The sequence below is a fragment of the Octodon degus genome, unplaced genomic scaffold, assembly GCF_000260255.1.
Source record: "Octodon degus isolate 3935 unplaced genomic scaffold, OctDeg1.0 scaffold00217, whole genome shotgun sequence".
NCBI classification, from domain to species: domain Eukaryota; kingdom Metazoa; phylum Chordata; class Mammalia; order Rodentia; family Octodontidae; genus Octodon; species Octodon degus.
Genome location: NW_004524793.1, coordinates 932,748 through 949,966, shown reverse-complemented (window position 1 = coordinate 949,966; position 17,219 = coordinate 932,748).

Sequence of the window (17,219 nt, the reverse complement as noted above, 5' to 3'; positions counted from 1 at the left end):
TATCACAAAATGCTATTAAGAGAAATTGAAGAATGTCTGAATAATTGCAGAGATACCTCATCTTCAACAACTGAAATATTTAGCAATGTTAAAATTAAAACATCTATTAAAACATTCTGTGGGTTAAATATTTGCTTATATGAAGTTCCTTAGTTATTTTTGCATTTTGAGGAAATAAGTTTCACAGGAAAATTACAGTTATCCATGAGACATTTCTAAAAAGACAGCAGCTTAGAAATTAAGAGTACTACAATTTAGGCCTAATGGAAGGCCACCATAAGACCTCATGTTATTGGTGGAGGATGGAGGCTAACTCACTGAACAGAACAGTGTTTCTAGGAACTGACCAACACATACAAAATTATCTTGTTTAAGTTCAAGAGCATGATTGAGAGGCTGAAAATGGTAGGATCACTACAAGTCCTATTTTTATAGTGGTACGCTGTAGACCCTGTACTAAATGCATATTAAAAAAAAGACCAGGAGCAGTATAGTACAGTGAGAAAATAATGGCTCTTTCAATGAAGTGTGAGAAAAATTATAATATAATATGGAAATAAATATACCTTGAGTTCTGTTTTTCTTGTGGTACATGGACTTTGATATGATTTTGAGTAATGCAAACAAGGTGGAAAATGTTGAAATAACCAAATTGTATTGAATACTTCCTGGAAATTTGATGGTAGTAAGAAATCACTGAAATTTTAGAGATGTGACAATGGTATTTAGAGCTGTTTTGTTATGTACATTGATTGAGACCAAGAATCACCCCGAAGCTCTCCTGTGTTGGAGGTGGAGACTTTGGAAGGTGATTAACTCCTGGGGTACGCTGGGTGGATGTGCTATTGGCAATGGCACTGGTCAGAAGAGACTAGCAATGGGGCTTGACTTGGACGGTGGACCTCCCGCCCCAAATAAGCACTGTTGGGTAGGGACTGATAGAGGATGAAAGCACTGACTATTGTGGAGATGACTTATGTGACAGGTATGGGGATTTGCTTCTGCCACAGGGTCTGGAACAATTCTCCCACTATAGACATTCAAAATATTGGACAAAATATCTAATCAGCTATTTTTAGGCAATTCAGGACCGTGATCCTTCCTGAAAGGAAACTGAAGGGGCATAGAGCAAACATTTTCAACTTCCTTTGATACTGCTTCTAGGCTGCAGGAAATGGGGGCAGCACTTCACAGAGGACAACACTGTCACTGAGCTGAGAACACAGAAGGAAACTATAAGAAATCATAGTGATTGGATTATATAAATGATGTGCACTGACATGGTTGTGTCAATATCTGGTAGTGTTTATAGGAATTTTTACCAAGAGAAGAAAAAATATCATACTGACAAAGAGATCAGCTCAAAATGAAGAGAAATGCCAAATGAGTAAAATCACAATAAAAGTGATCAAAATGCATCAATTAAAGTTGACAGAACTAAAAGAAAAAATATAATTCTATGATTATAGTAATGCATCTTAATATGCTCCTGATATTAATTTATAGGAGAAAACACAAGCAGTGTACTAATGATCAACTTGACTTCATTGCTGATTATAGAACACATTCAATGAAAAATGCAAAATTTTAAGTTTCAGTATTCTAGGAATAAACACTGAAATTTATGTAATTCTCAATACAATTAAAATATTGTAATTATAAAAGAATATTCAACAAAAGTTGAATAAAAAAAGGGGCCAGGGAGATGGCTCAGTGGTACAAGCGCTTCCCTGGCAAGCTCAAGGGCCTGAGTTCAATCCCCAGTTCCACAATAAAATAAAATAAATGAACAAAAATGAGTAACAAATCTAGAAAACTATAATATTCAGCAGCATAGTCCTGAAGAGTGAAAGGTTCAAAAGACAAACCACACACACACAAAGACAAAGCAATAGAATTGGTAAAAATACTTTGGACAAAAAGAACATAAATATGGAATTAATAATTGGTAGAATGAGGATAAAACAGTGCTTAACAAGATATTTATAGAATTAAATGCTAACATTACAAAGTAAGAACATTATTAAGCCAATGGTAATACTTCCAATGGATAAATTATAATATTATTTATATTCAACCCAAAATACATGAAAAAAGAGAAATGTATGGAATAGAAAACAAAATAACAGCTCAAAATATTAGTGGAAACAAGTCATAACAATGAAATTATTCATAAATACTTACTCAGTTGAAGTAGGGATCATTATAAATCTGACATTGATTTAAAAGAATAACCCTAAAATATAAGAAACAATTTTAAGTAGTACAGATTCTTTGAAAGATAATGGCTGTCAAATTGATTTGAGAAGAAATAAAACATCTTATTTGTCTATCTTTATTAAATAAACTAACTTTGTAACTAAATTTTTCCATGAAAAATTTCAAATCATTGTTGCTTTGGCTAACATTTAAAGAAGAATTACACCTGTCTGGTATAGTAATATAAGACAGCAGAAAATAGAAAACTTCTCAAGTAATTTAACAAACCCTGCATTGCTACAATAAGAAGAAATACAAAAGTGTTAAATGAAATCACAAAATAATATACCTCATTAAGTTAGACAAGAAAATCCTCAGGTAACGTTCAACAAAATGAATATAGCTCTTTGATATGTGAAATAAACCCCACTAGTTTAGCACTCTAGGAATCAATATTAATCATATAAATTACATAAAATTTTGATAAAATATACAAACTTCAATTCATTTTAGAAAGCCATTTGCCATGTATTAGCAGACATGTTTTTCATGGAAAAAGGAGTTATTTCACAGAAAACTTAAGAAGGAAAATGAAAGATAAATAAGTTGGATATCAATATGTTCTCATTGTGTTTTCCATGACTGTGTCTGTTCTCAAGTCCTGAGATTCAGAATCCAGCACTGCTTTCTAAGCATCCTGACTAATTTTCATGGAATTCTAATTATAAGCAATATTGTATCATGAAGTTCCTGATGGTTGTGAAATTGCAGAGGATACTACTTAAGCATACTATTATACTGATACTGTTCTAGGTCTTGGTCTCCAGTATTAAACAAGAGAAGGAAGATTTGCCCTGGTTCTGCTAAACTGAACAGAAAATGAAAAAAAGAAAAAAAAACAATAAAAAGGTGCATTTCATAAGCAACTTTCTAAGAAGTATTTAACATTAAACATATTTAATGTTTAAACCTGATTAAACTGTATGAGGAAACTAGAAGGACCTTTCAGGAAGACAAATTCCTATTTCACTACACTTGGAGGCCAAAGTACACTAGTGGATATTGAACAGAACATAATTAAGCCAGTCAGTTTGGCCAACTAGAATGTCAAGACATAGAATGCCTGGTTCAAGCAACACAGTCCTCACAGTTCTGGAGGCTAAAATGAAGACGTGGCAAATGAACGCGAAGGCACATTCTTCAGCTTTGTTGCCTTCACTTTGTATCCTGTGGTACAGAGCAGAGAGAGGGAGAGAGAAATGGAAGTGAGAAAAGGGGAAGGAGAGAAAGAAAGGTCAAGGGAGAGAGGGAGAGCAGAAATGGGGCAGAAAGGGAGAAACAGCGAGAGGGAGAGGTAGTTTTTGTGCCTCTTATTAGGCACAGTGTCATGAGGGTTTGAATCTCATGACTTAATTATCTCCTTATATATTAACTGCAGAAATGGAATGGATGGATCAGTCCAGATGTTTTTTGCAGCACATTTGGGCCACATATCAATGTATGATATAAAGAAATCAAGACCATCTGCGCTAGGTTTCTATAATGCATGGCTTGGCTTTACTGGAATTGTAGCAGGTTCTTGTAGAGGTTGAATCTTTGGTACACTAAAACGATTACTATTCCTGAAGTGCTTGCATTGCAAAGGGAAATATATTACCTTTCCAACTCATAAATCACTTAATTGAAGTCATTCTAAAATTTATGTGAGCATCACATGTAACTTTTCAAAAATAAAGAAGCTGTACCCTATCAAGGATCCTGGAGTGGGAGACACACATAGAGTTTTGAAGAATTTCACAGATTGGACTAGAAAAAGCCTTCAGATTTAAAAAATTAATTATTACAAAAAATGCTGATCATGCTTATTCCATCTTTATTAAAATATTTGCATTGGTTTATTTGTCAGTGTTATAAATTAAAGATGATCCAGAAGTTCACTATGCAGACTTGGAAAAAAAACCACAATGCTAAGTTTTGATAGCTGTCTATTTTGAAGTCATATTTTTAGCTTTGTTTTAAAGATCTGCATTACCCCTATTCATTAAAATTCGCTACAGGTAGGACATGATACTCTTAATTGAATTATGATGTGTTTTCTTCAAACTCAGAACCCATTAAATCTGAAGATAAAGAATGAATCATGGTTTCATATAGCCTCAGACTTTCTGACCTTGTTAGTGGTATCTTTCATGGTTGTTCCTATTTGTTATACTACAGCACACACTGGAATGGGTTCTGTGTTTAATTTCAGCTATGATTTCGGGATAAATGGCAACATTTGTGTTGGAGGGAGGAAGATGACCTTGGTTGCACTTCATCTACCAATGTGAAATTTGTGAATGGAAGCAGAATTTTGTGAAACACTTTTGATTGAGAATGGACTAGTTTGTGAACATAAACATTCCCAAACCAAAGTAATGTGGTATAAAGTATCTCAGACACTAATGATACTGACTTTGAGAAGTCTCATGTCTGATATGTAAATAAGATCTCTAAAGTCATGATGTACACTTTGTAAAGACACATGAAAAGGTCCATACCTGTCTTCCTTTGTCAGGCTCCTTGCCTCATCAACATCCTAAACCCAAATGGAAAATTTAAGAAAACTTCCAAGGACGATTTGTGTCATAGGCAAATAGTTAAATAGATGCCAGCTCTTCTGAAGCCAATACTTATTGATGCTTGCTCCCCGGCTGGCAAAAGAACTTCTTGCACAAATGTTAAGAGGTTTGTTGGCTCCACTAAGCACTATAATTCACCCTGTTATGGAGGAAAACAGCTGTTTTGTGATCATGCTCTGGACATTTGCCATGTTGGCATACTGAGTTAAAAATCCCAACTTGCCTTTCAGCGCTGCAGTTTGGTCTCTAGGCTATTGGCAAATGAGTGGAGGAGAAAATCCTTGGACATTCTCTTTCAATTCAATGACTTTGGTTCTGCTCTCTAACTTAGAGCGCATTTTGTTATTTACTAGATGTCAAATTTGTTACAATATTTAGCAATAAAAGTAGCCCTTGGAATTTCTTGTCTCCAGATCACGGATCACCACAGCTATTAGAAGTGAATCCCATGGACTGCAACTAGTGATGGCAAATAACTCTCCAGGCGCATGAATATGGTTTAATCTCAAGTCGTGTACGGAACTCAGTGGCCGGTGTCAGCAGTTGGTCCGTATGCAATCTGAACTGAAGGGAACACCCTCAGCACTAGTTACCATACACTGGTAATGTACTTTAATATATTGTGGCAAGAGAGTCACCGAGAATTCCCTTACCTCCACACAAATGTAATCCTCCATTAAATGAAACTAAATATGAAATTTTTAATCTCATCGGATTTTAACACTAAGCATATGAAACACTAATTAATTATTTTATTCCCCAAAATAACAAATTCATATCCTGGAAGACTCCACACAGAATATTCCATTATCTTGAGAAAATATCTTCTAGTCTCTAAATAATTGTAGGGGAATCTATAAAACAATATCTTAGTGAAATGTTGTTTTATATTCTATCATGATGTAATTAAGAGTATTTATACATTTTTAAAGCATGTTTTGTTTCTGGAAAGAAAGAAAAAGTTCCTCTTTGTAGAGATGCATCACTCCTAAGATTCCATTCATTACTTACTATATTGTTGTAATAGTTCACCATTACATCATGGAAAAATCTATTAACAACTAAATAAGTTTCATTCAACTTCATTTAAAGCAGTTTTTTCCTTTTTTTCTTTCTTTCTTTCTTTCTTTCTTTTTTTTTTTTTTTTTTTTTGGTACCAGAAATCAAACTTAAGTTTCATGTTTGCCAGGTAGGTACTCACCACTGAGCAACATCCCTGGCTTGAAGGAAGGTAGTATTTTAGCAAAGAGGCAAAACTTAGTCTTATCCCATGTACTCATAGAGCATAAAATTCACAAATCTATTGCACAGATGAAAAATACATGCATATGCACATGTACGTAAATCATTTAGCAAAAACAATAGTCATTCCACTTTAAAGGGCAGTTTCCAGTCCACGTTTGATTATTACCAACATCTAGGTTTCATTATAGGACGATAATAAAAGACATTATAGGCAAATCATGATGTACTTAACAGTATTTATAAATTTTTAAATAATGAACTCTATGACTGTCTTCAGAGTTAAGTACCTGAGTTTTGCAAATAAGTTTACAAGTTACATAAATTGTTTTATCCACAGAAGATTTAAGTCGAAGTCAAATATTGAATATTGTAATCTAAGAGTAGTGAAAGGCCCTACTTCCACTTTGCAAGGAATCCCAGCTTTGTCGGCATTTGAGCATATCACAACGCCCCAGCATTAGCATGGTTCTGTAGAAGCCACGTTTCTGTGGGGGAACTAAGGGTTCTCTTTGTATATAAGCAACAAATGATTCTAGACACATTCAAAATTCTGTTTCTAGAATCTAGAGAACTATCAGTGAGGAGTTGGCATAAGACTGAAACAGTGCCTCTGCGTGCTAAAAATGACTTGGGCTTTGAACGAAACACAAATCAACAGTTATTAATTTTTAACTAGCTTTGAGAAAAATGCATTCTGGTTGTATTTATTTCATGATGGTTGAACTTTTCTTTCTTTGAAAGTTCATTGCCTGTAAACGTGGGAGATATGCAAAGTACACGTTTTTTCAATAAGAATTATTTATATAGCACATCATTTTCAATAATAAACATTTTAATACAAAATGATTTGCATCATAACAAAAATAAATCCACAAATGAGTCAAAGGTGGGATTGTTTTGAGTATGTGCTGTTCCCCTAAGTTCTCTAGCTTCGCCAGAGAGGTTTTTCTGTCTTATACCTGAACATATATCATTCTGAAAGAAGACATGCAAATGTGTTTGTACTTAGCATAAAATATCTACTGCTAAGATTAAAAAAAAATCTTGCAGTTCTTCAGCTTCCAACACAAGAAATGTGTTTGCTTTATACAGCACTATTCTCAGCTGAATTATCCCGAAGTGTTTTACAAAGTAATTAGTTGGAAACCAGTAAGAGAGTAAGTAGGCAAACATGGAAGCCATTAAGACAGTCAGCAGTAGCTCACACGGTGCTTTGGACATAAGAACCAGTTTTATTGAGAGTGGATTTGTTAGCTTAATTATAGAGTAAATTAATACAATAATTGGAATTCCTTTGGGTTTGTTAAGTTTTACATATCATCAAAAATGATACCTTAACTCTAATTTTTCAAATTTCTGAAATTATTCACTGTTAATTTAAACATGTATTGTCCCTTGGGAAATTTATTTATAAAAAATAATTTCTATGGGGTTGATTTATGGCACAAAAATATGTATATGTATCTTCCAAAAATAAGATTTGTAGAATTGCCAAAGAAGTATTTTACAAACTCATTTGCCAAATGTTTCGCTTTTCTTTAAGCTTTCTTTGCACAAAGATTCATTAAAAAAAATCTTTTTCTTTATCTTCTCAATGTATTTAAACCTTAATTTTCCCTTAGGCTACAATTAAGAATTAACTTCTTTCATGAAAAAAATCACCAATTGAAAATTTCAACACTTTTCTTTTTTCTATTACATATCTCTTGTTTTTACCATTTGGCCCAGGCTCACAGTGGTTTTACTGATGAATGAAAGTTTTAGAATAAGATTTCATAAAGCCAGCAGTAGTAACTATCATTTCACTGACTTTACAATACATTCGGTGGGGAAATTTGATAGTCACGTATATGGTTTGAAAACCCAGGTAGATCACAGGATGGGAGACGCAATGGCAAGTGCAAATGGCAGGCACTGCATTCGAATCTGAGAAATCGTCCCGCAGTGGCGGAGCAGTTAACAAACAAGGGCACTGGTAGCTGCTCCTGTTTTCCCAGCCCGAGGCTGCCTCCTCTCTCACCCATGTGCACATTCCTTTCATGCAATGACCCTCATCAGACACCATTTCACACATAAACAACCACTTGTTGGCAGATGCAGGGACATAACTGCTGCCTTGACCTTTTCACTAGTTTGAGTGTCAAAGACCGAGATTAACTCAGCAGCTGTCAGACCATGCGTTCCTCTCCTGCTGTTTATGTCATCTGCCCCCAGGTGACACCTCTTTCTTATCAACGGACAGGAAATTATTAAATAGGAAAGAATGAATTAAAGAATCTAAAAGGACAATTGGATTTTTACTTCATATACCCTATAATATGTTAAGAGTGTTTTTGTATCTGGAATGTTCTATATTTTTAACACAAATGTTGGGTATATCCAGAGACCCTAGTTTGAGAGCTCACTGAATAAAATCTTAAGAGCTGTGGCTTCTGCTAAGCAGAACTATGCATTGTCAATTTGGGTTTCCTGTCACATTTTTCGTCTTGGGCAGGGTGCTCCCTTTGAAAGTCTTTTTGGTGGTGAGGATTATTAACAGGTGGAGTCTATTACCGGTGAAACTAGATAGGTGTTCTTGGCACAGCCTGTAAGACAGAGTCTACTTCCATCTCTGTGGTTACAACTTTGCTACTTCATTAGCTGTTTAGCTCTGTAAGAAATCCCATCCTGGCCCTGCAGAAAACCTATGACATTTCAAGGCTGAGCCCAGTTGCCTAGGCTGAGCTATTATGTCCCAGCTAGTCAGGGAACTTGGAAGTTGTGTCATACTTAGGTATCAGTTTGTTCTCCCTTGTTTACCAGTGGCAGAAAAAACAATTTAGCACATGTACTTAGAAATAACTTTATTAGTTAACATTTAGTTCTAGTTAAGATTTTCTTTCTTTTTTTTTCTTTCTGTATCTAGGGCAAGTGTCTACAGGGTGTTCAGGGTCTCACTACGTAGATCAGACTCAATGATTCTCCTGTTTTCAGCCTCCCAAGCACTGCGATTACAGGCGCATGCCACCACACCCAGTCTCAATTACCTTCTCAGTGCACCCCGGGAGCCGGACCACCATGGCAGGTGGGGATCAACCCTGGCTGGTGCGCTCTGCCTAAGCAGGCACTTTAGTCTGCTGAACTATCAGGCCCACCCAAGATTTGCCTTGTTGCTGGGATTCCTATGTTGTCTCAACACCATATTTCTCTCAAATACTTAGCCCCACATTCTTGGTGTTGGCTCTGTTGTTTGACAGACATTGCCTTCATGGTGCCAAGATGGAGACGGCAGCGTCAGCTTTATGTCCCCTGACATTGTAGTTCTGTAGTCCCAGTAGACACCTGGTGAAACTCATGAGCTCTGATTGTGTCAGAGGCTCCTTTCTAGAACAGTCACTACAGTCCAGAGAATGCCTAACTCCAGACTCTGGGAAAAAGTCAGCAACTATCTCATTGGCCAGGCCTAAAACCTTTGTGAGGATAATTCATTGAGGAAAGCTGCAGTCTTATTTGGAGGAAAAGGAGGAAAATATCATAAATGTACCAAGCTGCAAGTGATTGCTACAACATAAATATGAAATTTTTATTGTTCTCCTAAAGGTTTACTGAAGTACCAATGACATTATTCATGAAGTATTAATCATCTATTGCCTTGTAGATATATATGTACTTTGCATGAACATTGACATAATTATGCAGGAAGGGTTGTCATCACAATCTTATGTTCACATGTCCATATTTATAAAATTATTTTATGTAATTATGTTAAATATGCAGAACTAGATATGTATATATGTGTGTACTTATATGTGACAAGTTATGAGCCACTTAGAGTATTTTGTCAACTGTTTGATCTCTAGAAGCCACTTGTGTGGCTGGCATGCTTTAGAATGGACAAATTCTATCAGTTGTTTAAGTTTCATAATATTCAGAAATACCAAAATATTCCTTCCATGTTTGTAATTGTTTTATCTATCCAACCACTGTATTTACTTTTTTGTGCCTGATCCTACATTACTTCAGCTTTTGTAAAATGTAGGCAGCCTGGTGATAAGAGAAGATTTGATTTTTTTAAAGATCATTCATTCAATTTAAAGATGTGCTTTCAGAAATCCAACCATGTATCTGTGGAAACTAGTTGGTATCTAGTATGATATGGCAAGAGATACATGAACCTAAGTTTAAATAGAACAGAAACGCACATAATAATATGGGAAGAATAGAGAGAAAATTGAATTGGAATTATGGATAACTTGCCAAGAGATAGGATTGAAGTACAGCAGGATGTTAATGTCACCTTCTAAATGTCTGACATGCACAAATTGAGTGACCAATTTCCATTTTCTTTAAGAAGGAAAAGGCAGAGCAGTTTTGTGAGATAAACATTTTTAGTTATATAACACTACTATACTGTCACTTTGAGGTCTATGTTATTTGAGTTTATAATATTGTTACTTCATTTAATGGGAGATTAAGTCTTAAATTTTTCACTTTTACCTGAGAATTACCACATTTAGCTTTAGTAGTATTTATTGTGTTCAGTGTAAGTTTGTAGACTGAATGACCAACTATACAAACAAATATATCAGGAGCAATGTATTGAAATGCCAATGAATATAGCGCCTCCTTTTATTTCATTAGATTCATCATTATTTTCCTAATTTTCTTTAAAATACAAACTCTGAGATTGTTAAATAATAAATTAAGGAATTTTTTTTGGGGGGGGCTGCCTCAGAATGCCTTAAGGGCAGTTCTGGTAAGGCATGAGGACTCCTGGACTATACTGGATTATTTTGCTGAATTCACACACCTACAATATTTAAGTGGCAATGGAATACCCATCTCTGACAAAACTAGACGAAAAGGGGATATAAATGAAGGACCATTTTGTATCTGTATATACGAAATAGGTAGGGTAGATATATAGCTACTTTTTCTTAGTTCGGTGAGAAGAAACATTTGTACTAATAGTGTTTAGACAGGATATAATGTCTGCATCTTATACTATGAATAACCACTACAAAGGTAACAATATGCAATGTATTAATTATTGAAACTATCCTACTAATTTGTTTTGAAACTGTCTCACTGCTATTTGTTTCTCAAAATTAATAAAAATTAATTAATTAATTTGTAATTACTAAAGCTCAAATGATTCCTACATTGCTCTATAATCTTTAGATAAACATTGATTTCTGAGTTTTCTTAAAAATGAGATCTACATTGCATTAACACTGGCTCCCTCTTTGATACATATCTTTTTGTTAACTGAATATCTGTCAGCAGCATTGGAAACACACAGGACCCTTTATATGATAACCATAAACTGATCCTACTATGCTTTTCTTCTAAAATTACACTGGGTAAAGTAGCACTGTAGTCCTGAGTTGCAGCAATTAGTAATAGAATCTCCTAATGGACCAATGTTTCTCAGCCCTGCCTTACATCACTAGAGAAGCCTAGAGAAGAGATTAAAAATGTACATGATATACCTTAGAATCAAAAATTCCAAATTTAATTTGCTTGAAGGAATACCTATACATTTATGATACTAATTCTCAGCCAGCTATGAGTTGTACTTTCCTAATGAATAAAATAAATGTTTTTTCCGTTATGTTCTTAGAACCAGAATCTATATTCTTTATAATGTCAGTAATTACTGTATTAATTTTTCTAAATAACTTCATTCTATCTAAGCTTCAGCTTTTTCTCCTTCAAAATAAAAAGTCTAGATAAAATGCCTTACTCATTTATTATACCAGTGTGTTTTTATAATCTCTGAGGCTCCAGGCACAAAAACTTCCTTGTTGAGATATAACAAATATGAGCCAATCAATAACCCTTGTCAATGAATATTTTAATAACCTTATCAGCTTTTGTAACATGTACATTTAATTTAAAATTAAATTCTTATGGAAGTACCTTGGTAATTCACTAAACATTTATTGCTATTTCAAGCACTTTTTTTCTTTTGTATTTCCACATCTTTTTATACTTTTCTACTTAATTGGTTAATCAAGAAATTAAATTGTGATATTGCTGTGAAGGATTTTTAGAGATGGAGGTCAGGGCAGCTTTTTCATAATTTAATCTCCATTAAGTCTCATTATATGTGGGTAGGATGAAGTGGATCACAACAAGCTTTAATTTAGTTGCAGGAATGAGTAATGAGACAGAAACCATGGCCCAGGAGATACAAGGTCAGGAAGTGGGCCAGTATGTAGGGCAAGATAAGAGTCTATAACAGCATGTTTGTTTCTGGCCCAGGAAAGGTGTAGATGTGATCACTGAAATGTTCAAATTAAGCTTATTGGTCCATTGTAAAAGATTGTTTCCTACCCAAGTCCAGATTTTCCAGCTCTGGGAATACACATTACATATCTTATTTCTTTATGTGGTCTCAAAAAGAAAACACAACAATTGACATTTATATTATCTTAATTTTCAATAACATTATTGACATTGTACCTTCTGATCCATCTTCTCATGTTGATGATATCTTCAATGACCATTACATTTTTGGCTACATTTTAAATTTAATGTCATCCAAAACAATTCATGCTTTAGATGTTGCTTTCATTTGCCATTCTCTGTCTTATTATTTTTTCCAAATAGAGAATGTGGATCTCTGAGGTTTGTTGTATAAAGTATTTCAAATTTCCTGATTTATAAATTATGAAGTAGGTTGTATCTATGTACAGGTATTTGGACCCTATTGATTTTAATTAGTTTTCCATTATGAGTCTAACTAATGCTCCTACTACCTGTCTAGCTTCATTATTTAACTTTTTAAATTCAACTTGGGGTCTGAGTGTCATTTGGAGAAAAAGAAATTAGCAATTTGGGCTGATCCTGTATTGCATTTACTGTGCAAAGCAGACTGAATATATTTTTAGGCGCTGCATGTTTATAACCTAATTTTCCCTCATTACTTTACAGAGGTGACCTTGTTCTAATACCTTTGGCACCTGATGTTATAAAAGTGAAATTCTTTTCAAACCTGCTCTGTTAATGTGCTCCTGCTCAGAAACAAATGCGAGATAACATTAACATTCCTGCCACAAAATACCTGCTAATTTGCTTGCAGTGAAGATAGAAAGCTTTTCATTACATATCACAAACTTCATTTATGTAGAATGATTCACCAGGCTTGCTGAAAAGCCAATGAGCATCTAATCTTCAATGCCGCCTTTAGCTCTAACATCAATCCTCCCAGTCCAACTCATTTCTTATCAGCTACTCAGTATTTATTTTTTTAAAAAAAGAAATTCATCCTGTTACAAAATAGTGTTGTTTGTCTGTCAAAATATCTTTGATTTATACTTTTTTAATGTTAGAGCTTCAAAATAGAAAACACACACAGCAAAATACGCTATTTTCTTATTAAGGTCAGAATTAAATCTGCACAACATAAAATGAGCAACTTGTTCTCAAACAAATGATGACATTACAAAGTTAACAAAATTTGCATTCCTGATCTTAAATTCTGCTTGATGTGTGTTGTTCCATGTTGTTTCTCTAGAAAGTAGTCTTCAGAGACTTACAGCTATTTGTATGCCTTCTCCAGGCGCAAGTGGAAAGTGAAACAGGAACAAGCTGTAATAACTTTGTCTGTTGTGACTCTATGAAAACACTGGGGTTTCTGTTACATTTAGTCTATAATGTCATATTCTTACCGCCTATAATTAGTGGTAGAGATCCCCATTTATCTCCAACTTTCCTGAAGATTGACCCCAAGCCACTTTGAGTCATTCTTCGATTATTCTCAAGAAGAAAAATGAAACTGTTTTATGTATTGTACTTATATTTAAGTTTCATTAAAGAATTTTAATGAATGTTCTTGCATACTAGATATAAAAATTCTCCAGAGTTTAGGGAAAAGCTCATTCCATGCTACCCTGTGAAGTAACTCTTTGTTCTGAAAAAATTAGACAGTCAGTTAAAACTAAATTTAAATTATAACCTATCAGGTGAAATATCAATAAAAGTCACGCTAAAGACATTATTTAAAAAATTAGAAATATTTTAGTCACTTTGTCTTGGTGGCATATTATGCAAAATTAAGAGGATTTTGATTTCTTTTCTTAAAAATAGCAAAGACAATTCATCCTTCCCAACAGGCTGATGGGGAGGTGCATTCCTGCTGGAAGTAGTAGGGCCTGAGGTTATTGTGCCAATTTGTAGTAACGTAGGGCCTAATAGGTCTCCATAACATCCTGTTGAGAAACACAAGGTTAAATGGAACTCCAGGGAAAATTCTTCTTACAATGAAAGCTAGTCTTATTCATCTACAGAAAAAGCACTCTGTTCTGTATTGTGTGACTATTGTGCTATAATAAAATTAAGAAAAAGACAGAATAAAATGTCAATAACTGATTCCGACAAGTGCTGTTCAAGTCATTGACAACAAAGTTCTCAAGAGCATTCCAGACAATCTCCAAGAGACTGAAATGTCAAAAAGAATTTTCCATAGCCCAGAATCAATGGATTAGAAACTGAAAAGTGGACTGGTGAGATAGCTTAGTGGTCTAAAGTACCTGCTTAGGCAAGCTTAGGCAGGTTCAGGGGACCATGGTTCAATTCCCGGCACCACATGTTGTGCCAGCCTTGCCCTCAAGGTGGGCTGAGCCAGTCAATAAAGAAACTGCAAAGAATATATGTAAAAATATATTTACAATAAAATTTTCTTGCATTCTACTTGTCAGTTCTGATAGGGTATTGAAACCATTGCAATCTTGTTTTTTTTTTTTTAAACTTAATGACTCAAATTTCCATGACATCATCTTGTTACTTCAAAATTATTAGCACACCAGAAAAAGTTCTAAATTCTTAATTTTCACAATTTCTCACTTACATATATCAGATATTTGCATGCCCAAGTGAAAAATAGCACATTCCTTGTGGACATAACCAGGAAATAGTCTAGAACCATTTAGAAATGATTCCTGAGTTGTGGATTTAATTGACTTTTTATTTCAAACCCCTTAATTTCTTTCTAGGAAGCTTTATTAATCTTAGGAAAATTTACATTAAAATAACAGAGAAATATGGTCTTTGCCATTATGTTTCTCCAAGATCATTATAAATACATTTTTTATGATTTATACAGTGACTCGATGAAGAGATGGTGCCAACAGTATATTGTCATTACTGAGCTTTGTTTCAAAGAAACTCATTCTGTAAACTAAACTTTGGTTTTAAAAAATCCAAGTTTTACTTGTAAAACTAGCAATTTTATTTTTTGTTTTTATTTATTTATTATTTAGTTATTCATTTCGCATTTAGGACAAGGTCTACAGGGTTTCACTACGTAGATTTGACTCATAACGATCCTCCTGTTTTCAGCCTCCCAAGTGCTAGGATTATAGGAGTGCACCACCATGCTTGGTTTCGATGGCCAGCTCAGCACGCCATGTGGAACTGGGAATCAAACTCAGGTCCTTGCACTTGCCAAACAGGCACTTAGACTGTTGAGCTATCTCTGAAGCCCTCTATATATCTTATTAAGTAAAAGGTTCTGTTAAAGGACAGTAACAAATCAGAAAGCAATATATAAAAATTATTATGGTAGAAACATAAGCATAATGCAATTAGTATAAATTGTGAGTTCCTAGTCTACAGATAAGAATATTTCACAAAAAAAAATAACAATGAGAGTGGTTATGAAGAGGCAAAAAGATAACAAGACCTCAAGGTCAAAGTAAAGACAGGAAAGTGGCACTTCCCACTACAGCTAGAGGATTTCAGGATTTATCTTTTTGTATATATTAGACTCCTATGAATTTTATCCTTTGTAGAATGATGTGAAAGCTTTTTGAGAAATTTGACATCCTCCGTTTCATTTAGCAGGATAACAATCAACAAATTTGAGGTTGGAAATTCCATTAGTACTCTTCTAAGATTTAAAAGATGGGGCCATACCAGTTAAAATAGCCAAGACGAGGTCAATGAGAAAGAAACACAAAGCACAAATACGATACATTTTTAATGCAGAAATAGGAGAATTTTATCAAGGAGGTAAAATACTTGGCTTGTAAGATAAGATGGAAAGTGCTATTGTTATTCTAAGAGTAGCATTACTGATTTAAATGCATTAACTTATTTTTTCACACCCACAATCTTAGGAGGCTCTTTGTATCACTATTTCAGATTTACTGACTCATTTTTCCTTATAATAATGTTACAAGGGTCTATCTGTGCCTGTTGCAGATTTACTGATTAAAAAACTGAAGCTAAGGTAGTTACCAATGTCATTTAGTTAGCTACTGTCTATGTTAGGACCAAAATTGGGCAACATACACTGGAGTCCATACTCGGAGCCACTATTCCACAAGAATGAAGTTGTTGTTTAGAGAAAAGGAACAACTTTCATTTTCAATATGTGGATTTGAGGCAAATGAAACAGAATAGCTTTGTAGTACATTTTGCTATCATTGTAGGGAGATCTCAGAACATTGTTTCTGTGTAGAACAAAGTTGACCCTGACAAGAGAAATTCAGATTCCATTAAATTATTGTTTGAGCCAATAGGACATCTTGACTTTTGCTGAATGTGCTGAGAACTGTAATATTATTTCATTATCACTAAACTATGGCAATTCATAAAGGAGTTGAAGAGAGTACTACTTCCCTAGGGCCAATCATGCCATATGGTTTTTATAAAAGCATAGTTTTAAACAACATAAAATTTGAGCAGTGTTACTAAAGTCACTTAATATCACACTAAGCATAATTCCTAAGGGGTCAATAGAACTCTAAATAAAGCACTGTAATGAGGAAATTATCTGATTATTCATTAGTTGGTCTTTGTATATATAAAACGTTACAGTTAAAATTGTCTTTGACTTTTTAAAATGTCAATAAATTCTTCTTCCTTATGATTTTGTTACTAAACTAACACTGATACCAAGTAAAATAGCAGCTATCAGTTCTCTTTGATATAGAATTTCTGACATGTAATTAGAAATATACAAAATAAAATGAAGTCAAGAGAAATCTCATTGCCCACAAGTACTTGATAAAATGTGTATTGTATGTTGAATTTATATCAAGATTGATAAAATATTTTTTTCTTCAGGTACTTACAACTCAAAAACCAAAACTTCTAAGAGTCCCCTGCCCTAGTTTCACTTTTTATTTTTCTTTATAAAAATCTTTAGAACTCTTGCGAAAGTTT